Raw genomic sequence first — 15,013 nt, forward strand, 5'->3', positions numbered from 1 at the left:
TCAGCTGTGTCCAAAGAACAAAGCGGTCACAGATCAAGCCCGATGAGGCAATTTGCTGTCAATCACAGCCTGTGTGTCAGGAGTCCGGTTGGAGGCCAAGGTGCTGAGAGGACTCCCCTTGCGACTGAGTGCAGTGCAACCCTGAAGGTGAAACATGGATTGCAGTGCCCAGAGAAGCACGGTGTGCCAGTGGTTGAAGGCTTGATTGCTGTGGGATGACTGGAACAAGCAAGATGCTCTGTATGGCAGGCGTGCTTGTGGAGAGCCAGCAGTGGCAGGCGGTTGGGTGATCCAGAATGAGTATCAGAAGCCAGGACAGGGGTCATACACAGCAAGATCAGTCAAAAGCAGGTTCAGGATTCAGGCAGTGATACTGGAAAAAGCCGAGGGCGGTAATTGGTAAGACAGGCAGAAGCAGAGTCGTGAGCCAAGCCAGGATCAATTAGTGGAGCAGGCAGAAGAAGGTCAGGATACAAGCCGGGGGTCAAACCGGGAAGACAGGATCAGCAGATAGTGGAACATGGGTCGGTAGCAGGAAGTCCAGGATCAGAATACAGGAGCACAAGTAACACGGGGAGATGACGGTAATCCAGCAACTCAGGGATCTTAGCAGCAGGTTTAAAATAGGCCAAGAGGCGCTATCGCGTATCTACATATGCTTGTTAGCGCCATCGCGTATCTGTGTAAGCTCGTTAGCGTTGCCGCGCATCTGCGTACGCCAATACGCACAGGAGCACGCCTGATGCGGCCATGATGGGTGTTGGTAAGATTGCTAGTTCTTTGGCCATTTCCCTGACACAGTGTGCCAATCAGGTGAGAGCTGAGGCGGGGCAGGACTCAGGAGCGAGCATGCACCAGCTTGCTTTTGGGGGTACTGGTTAAGGTTGAGGAGCCAGGAACACTGGCAGTGGACCTAAAAAGAAGAGAATCAGGGGTGTTCTGTGCAAAACCACTACACAGAGCAGGTAAGAATGATATGTTTGTTATTTTTTTATTTATTTTTTCTTGCCTTTAATATCACTTAAAGTGGAGGTTCACCCGGAAATGTTAATTTTTAACATTAGATTCATGCTCATTTTGTCAAGGGGAATCGGGTAGTTTTTTTAAAAACAAAGCAGTACTTACCGTTTTAGAGAGAGATCTTCTCCGCCGCTTCCGGGTATGGGCTGCGGGACTGGGCGTTCCTATTTGATTGACAGTCTTCCGACAGTCTTCCGACGGTCGCATCTATCGCGTCACGATTTTCCTGAAAGTAGCCGAACGTCGGTGCGCAGGCGCCGTATAGAGCCGCACCGACGTTCGGCTTCTTTCGGCTACTCGTGACGCGATATATGCGACCGTCGGAAGCCTGTCGGAAGACTGTCAATCAAATAGGAACGCCCAGTCCCGAAGACCATACCCGGAAGCGGCGGAGAAGATCTATCTCTAAAACGGTAAGTACTGCTTCGATTTAAAAAAAAACTACCCGATTCCCCTTGACAAAATGAGCATCAATCTAATGTTAAAAAAAAAAATTCGGGTGAACTCCCGCTTTAAGGACCGCCTCACGTGCATATATAGGTATATATGTATATACATATGTTGGCAATTTAAAGATGGATATCTCGGTAACGGCAGCAGCTGCTGCCGCAACCAAGATATCTATATTTTCCGTGGCCGGTCCTGTAAACGATAATGGTGGTCTCTGCAGCGGATTTGCCACAAGATCACCGTTGTCGGCGGCGGGAGAAGGGGCCCCCCTCTCCTGTGCCCTTCGCTGCTTACCGTAGCCGTCGGTAGCGGCGGAGGCGATCGGGTCCTTCTCCCTCTGTAGCAAGATGGCCCCCACTCGTCTCCATACTATAGCAGGGCAGAAGCGATGTCAAAACATCACTTCCGCCCATGCGTCTTAGGCCCCGTACACACGACCAAACATGTATGCTGAAACTGGTCCGCGGGCCAGTTTCAGCATACATGTTCGGTCGTGTGTAGGCGCGAGCGGGCCGAATTCCAGCAAACATTTGCCCGCCGGGCCTTTTCCCAGCGGGCAAATATTCCTGGACGTGTTTTAAAACCGTCCGCTGGAATCCTGCCCGCTCGGACATGTACGGTCGTCAGTACAGACCTACCGTACATGTCCGAGCGCCCGCCGTCCCTCGCATGCGTCGAATGACTTTGACGCATGCGTGGAAGCCTTTAAATGGCAGGCCCGCCCACGTCGCCGCGTCATCGCCGCGTCATCGTCGCGGCGACGACGCGGACACGCCCCGCGTAGTGTTTACGCGCGGACTTCTGTACGATGGTTAGTACAACCATCGTACAGAAGCCCTCTGGCAGGCATGTACGGTGAAAACGGTCCGACGGACCGGTTTCACCGTACATGTTTGCTCGTGAGTACCCGGCCTAAAAGGCACATTTTTTTTTCATAGCATTTTAGTGTAAATATGAGATCTGAGGTCTTTTTGACCCCAGATCTCATATTTAAGAGGACCTGTCATGCTTTTTTCTATTACAAGGGATGTTAACATTCCTTGTAATAGGAATAAAAGTGACCCATTTTTTTTTAAACAGTTTAAAAATAAATAAAATAAAATAAAAGAAATAAGAAAACTTTTTTTTTTTCTAAAGCGCCCGTCCCGACGAGCTCAGAAGCGACCGCATATGAAAACGGTGTTCAAACCACACATGTGAGGTATCGCCGCAATCGTCAGAGCGAGAGCAATAATTCTAGCTATAGACCTCCTTTGTAACTAAAAAGATGCAACCTACAGAATTTTTTAAATGTCGCCTATGGAGATAGACGCCATTCCACGAGCGGGCGCAATTTTGAAGCGTGATATGTTGGGTATCATTTTACTCGGCGTAACATTATCTTTCACAATATAAAAAAAATTGGGCTAACTTTACTGTTGTCTTATTTTTTTAACTAAATGTTATTTAATTAAAAAAGGTGATTTTTTCCCCCAAAAAAGTGCGCAAGTCCGCTGCGCAAATACGGTGTGACAAAAAGTATTGCAATGACCGCCATTTTATTCTCTAGGGGGTTAGAAAAAAAACAATATATAATGTTTGGGTTGAGGCTAATTAAGGGGAGCAGAAACGGGTATTTTTTTTAAAATCAATGCCGTACTTAACGTTTTCGAGATAGATGTTCTCCCGCCGCTTCCGGGTATGATCTTCGGGAATGGCGTTCCTATTTGATTGACAGCCTTCCGACGGTCGCATACAGCGCGTCACCAGTTGCCGAAAGAAGCCGAACGTTGGTGCGGCTCTATACGGCGCCTGCGCACTGACGTTCGGCTACTTTCGAAAACTCGTGACGCGCTGTATGCGACGGTCGGAAGGCTGTCAATCAAATAGGAAAGCCCAGTCCCGCAGCCCATACCCGGAAGCGGCAGGAGAACATCTATCTCGAAAACGGTAAGTACGGCATTGGTTTAAAAAAAAAATACCCGTTTCTGCTCCCCTTAATTAGCCTCAATCTAATGTCAAAAATTCATTTTTTGGGTGAACCTCCACTTTAAGTGGTTAAGCTGCAAAGCCAGCAGACAGAGGTGTACTGATGCCACAGCCAGAATGCCTGTAGTGTGAATTAACCACTTAAGCCCCGGACCAAAATGCTGCCTAAAGACCCAAGGTGTTTTTACAGTTCGGGACTGCATCGCTTTAACAGACAATTGCGCGGTCATGCGACGTGGCCCCCAAACAAAATTGGCGTCCTTTTTTTCCCCCACAAATAGAGCTTTCTTTTGGTGGTATTTGATCACCTCTGCGGTTTTTATTTTTTGCGCTATAAACAAAAATAAAGCGACAATTTTGAAAAAAATGCTATATTTTTTACTTTTTGTTATAATAAATATCCCCCAAAAACATATATAAAAACATTTTTTTCCCTCAGTTTAGGCCGATACGTATTCTTCGACCTATTTTTAGTAAAAAAAATCGCAATAAGCGTTTATCGATTGGTTTGCGCAAAATTTATAGCGTTTACAAAATAGGGGATAGTTTTATTGCATTTTTATTAATTATTTATTTTTTACTACTAATGGCGGCGATCAGCGTTTTTTTTAGTGACTGCGACATTATGGCGGACACGTCGGACAATTTTGACACATTTTTGGGACCATTGTCATTTTCACAGCAAAAAATGCATTTAAATTGCATTCTTTATTGTGAAAATGACAGTTGCAGTTTGGGAGTTAACCACAGGGGGCGCTGTAGGAGTTAGGGTGCACCTAGTATGTGTTTACAACTGTTGGGGGGTGTGGCTGTAGGAATGACGTCATCGATCGTGTCTTCCCTATAAAGGGAATGACGCGATCGATGCGCCGACACAGTGAAGCACGGGGAAGCCGTGTTTACACACGGCTCTCCCCGTTCTTCAGCTCCGGGGAGCGATCGCGACGGAGCGGCTATAAACAAATAGCCGCGCCGTGGTCCCGGATCGCTCCCCGAGCGGACCCGACCTCCGCATGTAGCAGGGGGGGTCCCGATTGGACCCCCCACCCGCTAATAGGCGAGGACGTACCTGTACGCCCATGTGCCTGTACGTGCCATATTGTGGACGTATATGTACATGCGGGGGCTGGAACTGGTTAAAGCGGTTCTCCACCCTAAAGTGGAGTCCCGCTGATCGGAACCCTCCCCCCTCCGGTGTCAGATTTGACACCTTTCAGGGGGGAGGGGGGTGCAGATACCTGTCTAAAGACAGGTATTTGCACCCACTTCCGGCCCGGCATTCACGGGCAAAAGACGGGCATTCCGTCACATCCCGTCGCCCCCCCCGTTGTGTGCTGGGAACACTCGGCTCCCAGCACACAGCGGGAGCCAATCGGCGGGCGCGGCGCGACTCGCGCCTTAGGGAACCGGGCAGTGAAGCCGCAGCGCTTCACTTCCTGGTTCCCTCAGCGTGGATGGCGAGGGGAGCAGTAGAGAGACGAGCGATCGCTCGTGCTCTGCTGCGATCGGCGCTGGACTCCAGGACAGGTAAGTGTCCTAATATTAAAAGTTAGCAGCTGCAGTATTTGTAGCTGCTGGCTTTTAATATTATTTTCCCGTGGCACATCCGCTTTAAACCATGCTTCCTTTTTTTTGTAAAATTCCAATAATAGACTTGTCTATTGCACACCAACTTAAATGACCTTAGTCTAACCCTGTTGCCTTTCAAGGTCTTTACTATCTGCTGAATATGACCCATTCAAGTGAATGAGGCTGTGCTGCAACGAGTTGCAACGGTGCGATACTTACGGGGTTAAAAGAGGCAGCGAGGAGGTGACATTTTCCCTCCTCACTGCCTGTTAAAAGCTTCTAAAAAGTGATCTGACTGCTTTTCTGAGGCATGGCAGTAATTGCCGCATGTTTACGCGCTAAAACTGACTCCAGGTTTAAGCAAATACTGTCTAATTACAAGAGGCATGTGTATACTTAATAAATCTTGGTGTGCTCCATGTATTTCTTCCAGATCTCTGCACTAATCCAGTGTGAAAGTTTGCTTCCATATTCCAGTAATAAGACCAGTCAGTGCTGCTCTCTCTCCTTGTTCAGGGTGACTGGTCTTATCTCCGCCCACTCTGGTTGTTTTCTGCAGTTAGCTCATAGTAGGTGGAACCTGCTGGGCCCTCCCACAGCTCTGCTTTATGCACAGACTATGTACATGTAGCACTCTGATGTTTAGGCAGGGTTGCTAGTAAATCTATTTGCCAAGTGATAGTTGTCTTGGCCAATTGATAGGAGGTCAATTGATTTCACCCTAATTCTGGAATTGCTGCACTTCTCTCTTCTGTCACTAGGTAGCCTGGTATCTGGTGGCATTAGATAAGACAAGGGCATTGCAAGGACAGATTAGGAATGAATTCTCAACCAATAGGCAGGGATTTTCTTGGTCCTTTGGTCTCCTGGGAGAGCCTATTTATTTGGGTGAGGCCTGGTGATCGGGGTTCTGTGCCACCTTGGTGGCTGTCTGGGTGGACGTGTGTTGTACTGCCCCCGGCTGCTATACCAGAGGCTGAGGCCTATCCTGGGGACATCTGGCTGCGTGGCTGTCTGAGGCTGTGTTGCGACCCGTCCGTTCTTTTACGGACAGGCATATTTTCTTTGTCCGTGAAAGTCCGTAAAGTGAAATGCCTGACAGTGAAAACTTCCACTCTCGGCTCGACTGCGCATGTGCAGTTCCCGGCTGTAGCCGAGACCGAGCGTCTCCGATGATCTGACTCAGTGACGTTACATGCACCCTCCCCCTTTCTCTCAGCGCGCCTTATTCAAGTTCTTTACAGGAGATGCTGGGAGGGGGAGGAGTAGAGACAGCCTGCAGAGGAGGACGGAGTTCAGCTTAGCCTAAGGTATTGGTAAGCTAGCTGAATAACATGCAGTCCTGTCGGTGGCTTACCTCAGTGGGGAGGAGGAGGGGGAGAGGATGGGCTCTGTGTAGTGTGTAGCAGGCTCCTGTAAAGAAGATCATTTTTGTATGTGGCTGCGAACTGCTCTGGTTTTAAAGGGAGCATGTTTATTGAGATCTCCCCCCCAATCTCTATTACACCTCCCTGTCCCTACCCATTATCTGCTCACCAAGCACAGTCTCCTTTTCTGCATGACCACCTCATGTGTCAAGGTGTGTGGCACTACAAATCACAGCATGCCATGAGAGGGGAGGCAGCAGCAATATCACAGATCAGGCTGATGTTGTATATAGTGTGTGTTTATAAAATATATCATCATTATATATTTGACTATTTATCGTGCTTGATGGGCTTGAGATGTTTATTAATCATATATATATTTTTTTGTAAGTAGTGAGAAAATTTGGTGTGGAAGCGCACTGGAGTATTTTTATTTGTTTAAAATTAGGGCTGTTACTGATCAAAATGTTTCTGTTCGATTAATCGTTTTGTTTTTTTAATCGATTAATCGACTAATTTCGATTAATTATAACGCACATACAGATCCAACTACTTTTAGCTGATCTCCTTGTAGGCTGATTCCCAGTGTAGATACCAACCACTGGAAACATGGATAACAGGATACAAAAAACACACAAAGGCAGCGCTTGATGGGAATAGCATTAAAACTTTTATAGTCTTCAAGTAGGTAACCAAATAAATATTTCACTGGAGATAAAGTCGATGTAGCTACATAAACTGTAAAAATGGTGCGAGTAATACCAAACGGTACCAAAAGCAGTCATAAAAACATGTAGCCAAGTATGATACTGGTATAAAAATGTGTACAACGATACCACTGCTGAATCCAGATGAGGAGAGGTTAACATCAGTCTGTCGGCATGTAGATGTCCCATGAAGGGAACTATCACAACTCCCAGTGGATGGCTGTAGAATCCCAGGTTGATAGAGGGAAGTGATAGAGGGAAGTGTAACAGCCCTTTGCGTGTGGCAGATAGTGAGGTCCCGCCAGCATGCAGATATGAAAAAGCACAGCAAAGGAACCCTTCAGATGGACACGGCAAGCCCCGCCAGTGTCCGTGACGGAACTCCCTGAAGGCCCAGAAGCCGGCGGAGAGGTGAGTACCAATCAAAATAATTGTAATCGATCAAAAAGATTTTGATCAATCAAAAAAATTAAAGATTAATTAAAAGTTAATTTGCACAGCCCTATTTAAAATGGAAAGACGGAGTAGTGGAGTGATGGGGGGAGGTAGATGGACAGCAGGCCCAGACTGGGGCAAAAAATATGCCCAGGTATTTCTAGACTGAGCAGGGCTGAGGGGGCTTATGGTGGCGGCGGTTCGCGGCAGCGGTTAATGATGGGATGTGGGGTTCCAGCACAATGCACCTCTGGACCCCTTTACATTAAACAGCACCTTGTACCTCTGGACTACTTTACATTACACAGCACCCTGCACCACTGGACTCCTTTACATTAAACAGCATCTTGTACCTCTGGACCCCTTTACATTACACAGCACCCTGCACCACTGGACACCTTTACATTACACAGCCCCCCACAGTTTGTTACACAGACACCCCCCTAATAGTTGTGGACCCCCTGCATGTTACACAGACCTCCCTACAGTGCAGACCCCCTCTCCCTTACAGTGCAGACCCCCCTCCCTACAGTGCAGACCCCCCTCCCTACAGTACAGACCCCCTCCCTACAGTACAGACCCCCTCTACAATACAGACCCCCCTACATTTCAGCCCCCCTCTACAATACAGCCCAAACTGACCCCCCCTACATTACAGAGATGTGACCTGTGGCCGCTGTGGCCCACCGGCCATATGCCCGGTATGCCATATGGCCAGTCCGGACCTGATGGACAGAGAGAACAGTGAGGAGTGAGTTAGGGTCCTTACACACATGTGGACCGATCAGGTCCGTCTGTCAATTTTTCAGGCAGACTTGATGGGGCACTCCATGCATCTCTATGGAGCAACGGATGTCAGTGGTGACATGTCCACTGACATTCGATTCCCTTCCGATCTGCCAAATCCAGATGGATAGTGACTCTATTTCCCAGATGGCAGATAGGATCAGATGAAAATGGACAGGCTGTCCGTTTTTATCCCATCTCCCCATAGAGAAGAACAGAGATCTGACAGGTCCGTCCCCACTCAGTGAGCAGAGATGGACCTGTCATCCCCCAGCTCAGCGGAGATCAACAGAAGGATCCTTGCTGAGCAAGTGGAGTCTGTGAAAACGGACATTACTGTGTGAAATACCCCTAAAGGATGGAGGTATAGATTTGGTGAAAGAGAGATGGATGATGGGATAGAGCAAAGCATGGAGGGATGTGAGCGAGACAGAGAAATGGAGGGATGGAGTTATGGAAAAAAGAGGGAGAGACGGAATAATAGAGGAATAAAAGTGATGGAGGATAGAAAAGGTGGAGGGATATAAGGAGAAAGGAGGTCTTTAGAATTGGGGACATAAACTCTTATGTGATCCTGGCAGCTACCTGGGATTTCTGCTCACTTTCTGGGGTGGCTATGGAACAGAAATGAAGGGGAAATCTCTCCAGTTGGACATGTGTGACAAAATCTGATGGGTTATATCAAAAATAACATAAAAAAAATATATATTTTTTTACCTTAATCTCTATCTTAAACCACATTGCTAACTGTGTATTGTACTTGTTTGTAGCTTAAGTACTGAAATTTGCACTGAAAACCGCAATTTTTTAACTTTTAGAAAATGCCAGTAAAAACGTGACTGTGCCAGTAAATTTTGAGTTTCGTGTCAGTGAATTTTAGTCTGGTAGGTTGGCAACACTGGTCTGAGGGCCTATCCAGGGCTCACCCTTTTTTTAAGCCTATTAGAGTCTCTGGGCCAGATTCACAAAGGTTAGCGGATCTTTAGATCCGTGTAACCTATGTGTTTTAAGATCCGCCCTCGCAAGTTTGTGAGGAAAGTGTCAAATTCACAACACACTTACCTCCAAACTTGCGACGGCGGATCCTAACTCCCCCGGCGGAATTCTAATTCCGCGGCTGGGGGAGTGTACTATTTAAATCAGGCGCGCTCCCGCGCCGATTTAAATACGCATGCGCCGTCCGGGGAATTTCCCGGCGTGCATTGCTCCCACTGACGTCGCTAGGACGTCAGTGGTTTCGATGCGTACGCAAGCTACGTAGTTCCGTATTCGAGAACGACTTACGGAAACTACGTAAAAAAAATATAAATCAACGCGGGAACGACGGCCATACTTAACAATACTTACCCCTGCTTTTAGCAGGGGTAAGTATACGACGGGTACCGCGCTACGGAAACGACGTAAGAACACAGCGTCGGGTCCGCGTACGTTTGTGAATTTCGCGTATCTCGCTGATTTACATATTATTCAGTGTAAATCAGCGGGAACGCCCCTGGCGCCATTTTTAAATCCAAAAAAAGATCCGACAGTGTAACACAGTGTAACACTGTCGGATCTCAGCCCTATCTATGCGTAACTGGTTCTATGAATCAGGTGCATAGATAGGACCAGTAAAAATCAGAGATACGATGGTGTATCTGTAGATACACCGTCGTATCTCTTTGTGAATCTGGCCCTCTGGCTCTAATCATGTGCTCAAAAAATAAAATCCCATTGAAATCCATGCATCCGGCGCCCTGCATGAATTGGGGGAGGGGGAAGCCCCTGTGCCCTGCATTATGGGTCGCCACTGGTTTAGATGTACTTTAATCCCTTCCCACCCAATCAGACATTCCCTTCACTGCCAGAGACGTTTTCTAATTTTTTGCACGCATGTTTAAAAAAAAAATTAGGCTCAAAGATTGCATAAAACCAAAATATTGAATATTTTCTGAAAAAGCATACTTCATAGAGAATAAAATAGTGGTAGTTCCAAATTTTCTCTTTCAATATTTCTATTGAAAAAAATAATTACAGTATTACAGTAATTACATTAGTAGCTCTTGGAGCGCTGTCAATAACAGGAAGTATACAAAGTGCACATATAATATCACAGCTGTAAGAGTGAGAAATAACAACACAATGCTGTGTTAAATTATAGTATATGGTTTTAAGTAAAATGACGGAGGCACAGGTTCTTCGAAAACACATGTTACATAAGTCCGTATCATTGAAAATATAATGCCATTTGGTGATTCAGTTTGTGAGGCAAAAACAGACAAGGGGAAAACCCCTTAAGGCAAATATAAGAAATAACAAAAAATAAAGTATGCAATGAAATGTGAGAAAAGAAAAAGGAAAGAGAGGAGAAAAGAAAGGAGTGAGAGGTCAGCCGCTTAAGCCAAGCCCAAGACAAAAGCAACAGTTCTAATTAGGCCTCACGCATCAGGGCTGGAGGAGAGAGGAATCAAATTCGGGTGGTAAAAAGTGGTAAACCCATGGTTGGCAAACCTTACGATGATTAGGGATCTTTTCTAGTATGGTGGCCTCAATTTTGTTATGAATTATAGCTTCTGTCATCCTATTTTTGGTTTCGAGCATATAGACTGTCGGAGTCTTCCAAGCCCTTGCTTTGGTTTGTTTAGAGGCAGTCAGAAGTTGCTGTAGAAGCTTTATCTGTGTTCTGGTTAGATAAAGAGTATAATGATTTAAGAGAGCAACAGCTGGACCTGGCTCTAATGCTTGTTGGAGCAACGCTGAGGTCATCCTAAAGATTTCAGCCCAAAGAAGCCACAGAATTGGGCATGCCACTGGATATGAGCATGCACACCCGGTTCATCACAGCACGATAGAAAGACTTTATATGGTCTCCACTGCTAACATATTTTGAGATGAGGATTTGGTCGCAGCCCAGACGTTATTCCACTCCTCATGCTCCAACTGTACCCCAAGGTCAGCGGCCCATTTGAAAGCGTAGAAAGGTAGCGTTGGAGGAGGAGCGTTGAGGTGATAGTAAAGTTTAGAAATAAGGCCTGAGGCGTGTGGTTTGGAATTACAAATACCCTCAAAAAGGGACAAGCTAGTAAGGGATGAGCAGGTACTGGTATACATAGAAGTAAGAAATCTGAAGGTAGTGAAAAAAATTCCTGCAAGGGAAGATCGGCATGTTGCTGAAGAACAGAAAAGGGTTTTAGGGCAGAATCGCTGGTCAGATCAAGTAGCCAAGTTAAGCCAAGAGAGTGCCAGAGCCAAAAAAAGAGATTGGATCGGAATAGGCAGATTAAAAGACAGGTTGATAGTAGAAAGAGATTAGAGGGCAATGGGACGACAACAACCTAAAGAGACGCTTCAGTTTATCCCATGGGTAGAGGGTGTTTTGTGTAAGGGGATTAGTAATAGACCCAAGATCTGTATGATGGAGCCAGAGAATGTTGGAAACTGATATCGGGCTTAAGTCTAAAGATTTCAGTCCCACCCATAAGGGCACTTTATTGCTAGCAGGATTTGGAGATTTTAGGGACATTTTGACCACGTGATATGTCCGAGCCAGTAGACACAGAGCAAACGCCAGCTAGACATCAGGGTGGTGAGATGGGAGAGCATGGGGAGATAGTTTGTGTGGTATAAGTTAGCGGGGGGAGGTCATCAGCCTAATTCCTAAATAAGAGAGATAGGAAGTGACTAGAGTTGAGCGGACACCTGGATGTTCGGGTTCGGCCAAACTACGAAAAAAATTCCGGGTTCGGGATCCGAACTTGACCCGAACTTGACCCCGAACCCCATTGAAGTCAATGGGGACTAGAACTTTTAAATACTAAAATGTCTCTAAAAAAGTAATAGAAGGGGATAAAGGGCTGCAAATGGCAGCAAACTGTTGGTAAGAGCATGGCAAATACTCTGCAAACAAATGTGGATAGGGAAATAACATAAAATACATAAAAAAAATTATAATAATTTTGACCTAGGAGGACAAGGTCCATATGGAGTAGGAGGTCGAGGTGGCGGTGGATGTGGCGGTGTAGGTGGAAGCGGCGGTGGAGGAGGATGAGGTAGCCAACACAGGTTTTTGTTTTTAATTTATTTATTTTTTAAATTAGGGTACACCCCAAAACTGTGAGAAAGATCAAAAATACAAGAATGGCTGGGTAAGGCCGGTATACGTGTCTATTCTGCACAAGGTACGGACAAGTCCTGTGGGATCCATGCCTGGTTCATTTTAATGAACGTGAGCTTGTCCACATTGGCTCTGGACAGGCGGCTGCGCTTGTCTGTGATAACGCCCCCTGCCATGCTAAATACACGTTCAGATAATACACTGGCTGCAGGGCAGGCCAGCACCTCCAAGGCGTTAAGGGCAAGCTCAGGCAATGTGCCCAATTTGGAGACCCCGAAGTTTAAGGGGGCAGACCCGTCATTCAGTATGTGTAGGCGTGTGCACACATACTGCTCCACCATGTTGGTGAAATGCTGCCTCCTGCTAAGATGTTCCATATCAGCTGGTGGTGCTGGTTGTTGTGGCGTGCTGACAAAGCTTTTCCACATTTCGGCCATGCTAACCCTGCCTTCTGAGGTGCTGGCGGTGCGTTGGCGACCTCTTCCTCCTCCTCTGCCTTCGCCTTGTGCTTCCACTGTGCCCCCGCTGTCAGGTGAGAATTCCACCAGCAGCGCGTCTACCAGCGTGCGCTTGTACTCGCGCATCTTATGATCATGCTCCAGTGAGGGAATTAAGGACGGTACATTGTCCTTGAAACGGGGATCCAGCAGCGTGGCCACCCAGTAATCAGCACCTGTTAAAATGTGGGCAACTCGGCGGTCGTTGCAGAGACACTGCAGCATGTAATCGCTCATGTGTGCCAGGCTGCCCAGAGGCAACGAAAAGCTGTCCTCTGTGGGAGGTGTATCGTCTGTGTCCTCTGTATCCCCCCCAGCCACGCACCAGTGATGGCCATGAGCTGATCTGGGTGCCACCCTGCTGTGAACATGGTTCCTCCTCCTCCATCTCCTCCTCCTCATCCTCCACCTCGTCATCCTCCAGAACTGTGCCCTTGCTGGACAATTGTGTACCTGGCATTTGTTGGTGCAGGAACCCACCCTAGGAGCCCCTTGTGAATGACTGCCCTGAAAGCCTTGGAAATGATCCCGATTCCTCCTCCTCCTCCTCCTCCTGTGCCACATCCTCTTCCATCATCGCCCGAAGCGTTTTTTCAAGAAGGCATAGAACTGGGATAGTAACGCTAAGAACGGCGTCATCGGCACTGGCCATGTTGGTGGAGTACTCAAAACAGCGCAACAAGGCACACAGGTCTCGCATGGAGGCCCAGTTATTGGTGGTGAAGTGGTTCTGTTCCGCAGAGCGACTCACGCGTGCGTGCTGCAGCTGAAACTCCAATATCGCCTGCTGCTGCTCGCACAGTCTGGCCAGCATGTGCAAGGTGGAGTTCCACCTTGTGGGCAGGTCACATATGAGGCGGTGAGCGGGAAGGCTGAAGTTACGCTGCAGCGCTGACAGGCGAGCAGCAGCAGGGTGAGAATGCCGAAAGTGCGCACAGACGGCCCACACTTTTTGCAGCAGCTGTGGCATATCGGGGTAATTTTTAAGGAACCTCTGCACCACCAAATTCAGCACATGCGCCAGGCAAGGGATGTGCGTCAAACCGGCTAGGCCCAGAGCTGCTACGAGATTTCGCCAATTATCGCACACCACCAGGCCCAGCTTGAGGCTCACTCCCGCCAACCACTCATCTGTCTGTTGTTCCATGTCCCTCCACAACTCCTGCACGGTGTGGGGTTTTTCCCCCAAACAGGAAAGTTTTAAAACTGCCTGCTGTCACTTACCCATGGCTGTGCTGAAGTTGGTGGTGAATGTGTTACGCTGACCGGATGAGGAGGCGGTAGAGGATGAGGAAGCGGAGTAGGAGGAGTTAGCAACAGGAGGCAAACTGAAGCGCCCTGCAATCCTCGGTGGTGGAAGGACATGCGCCAAACTGCTATCCGCCTCAGGCCCAGCCGCCACTGCATTTACCCAGTGTGCTGTTAGGGAGATATAACGTCCATGACCATGCTTACTGGTCCACGTATCCGTAGTTAGGTAGACCTTGCCACAGATGGCGTTGCGCAGCGCACACCTGATTTTGTCCCCCACTTGGTTGTTCAGGGAAGGGATGGCTCGCCTGGAAAAGTAGTGGCGGCTGGGCACGACGTACTGTGGGACAGCCAATGCCATCAGGCTTTTAAAACTCTGCGTCTCCACCAGACGGAATGACAGCATTTCAAAGGCCAGGAATTTTGAAATGCTGGCATTCAGGGCCAGGGATCGCGGGTGGGTAGGGGGGTACTTCCTCTTCCGCTCCAGTGTTTGGGAGATAGAGAGCTGAACGCTTCCATAGGACATTGTGGAGATGGTTGGTGACCCAGGTGGTAGTGTTGCTGGCAGATCCTCTGTTTGCGGGGTGGCAGGTGCCACTGTCACTACAGAGGTGGATGAAGAGGCCGAGACTGAAGCATAAGAGGAAGCAGGAGGAGCCAGAGACCCTGAGGAAGGTGTTTCACTTGTGCGTGTAGCTGGCACATATCGACCACGTCCTCTCCCTGCAACAGGAGCTCCACCAGCAGCACCACGTTCTCCTCATATTTCTCAAATGTAGGATCTTGCCCTAAATGGGTGTTTTTTGAATTGCATAATAGAAGAACAGTATCTAAAGGGTGTATCTCACACGTACAGATATGCAGGAA

This window comes from Rana temporaria, chromosome 3 (assembly GCF_905171775.1).
Source record: "Rana temporaria chromosome 3, aRanTem1.1, whole genome shotgun sequence".
NCBI lineage: Eukaryota > Metazoa > Chordata > Amphibia > Anura > Ranidae > Rana > Rana temporaria.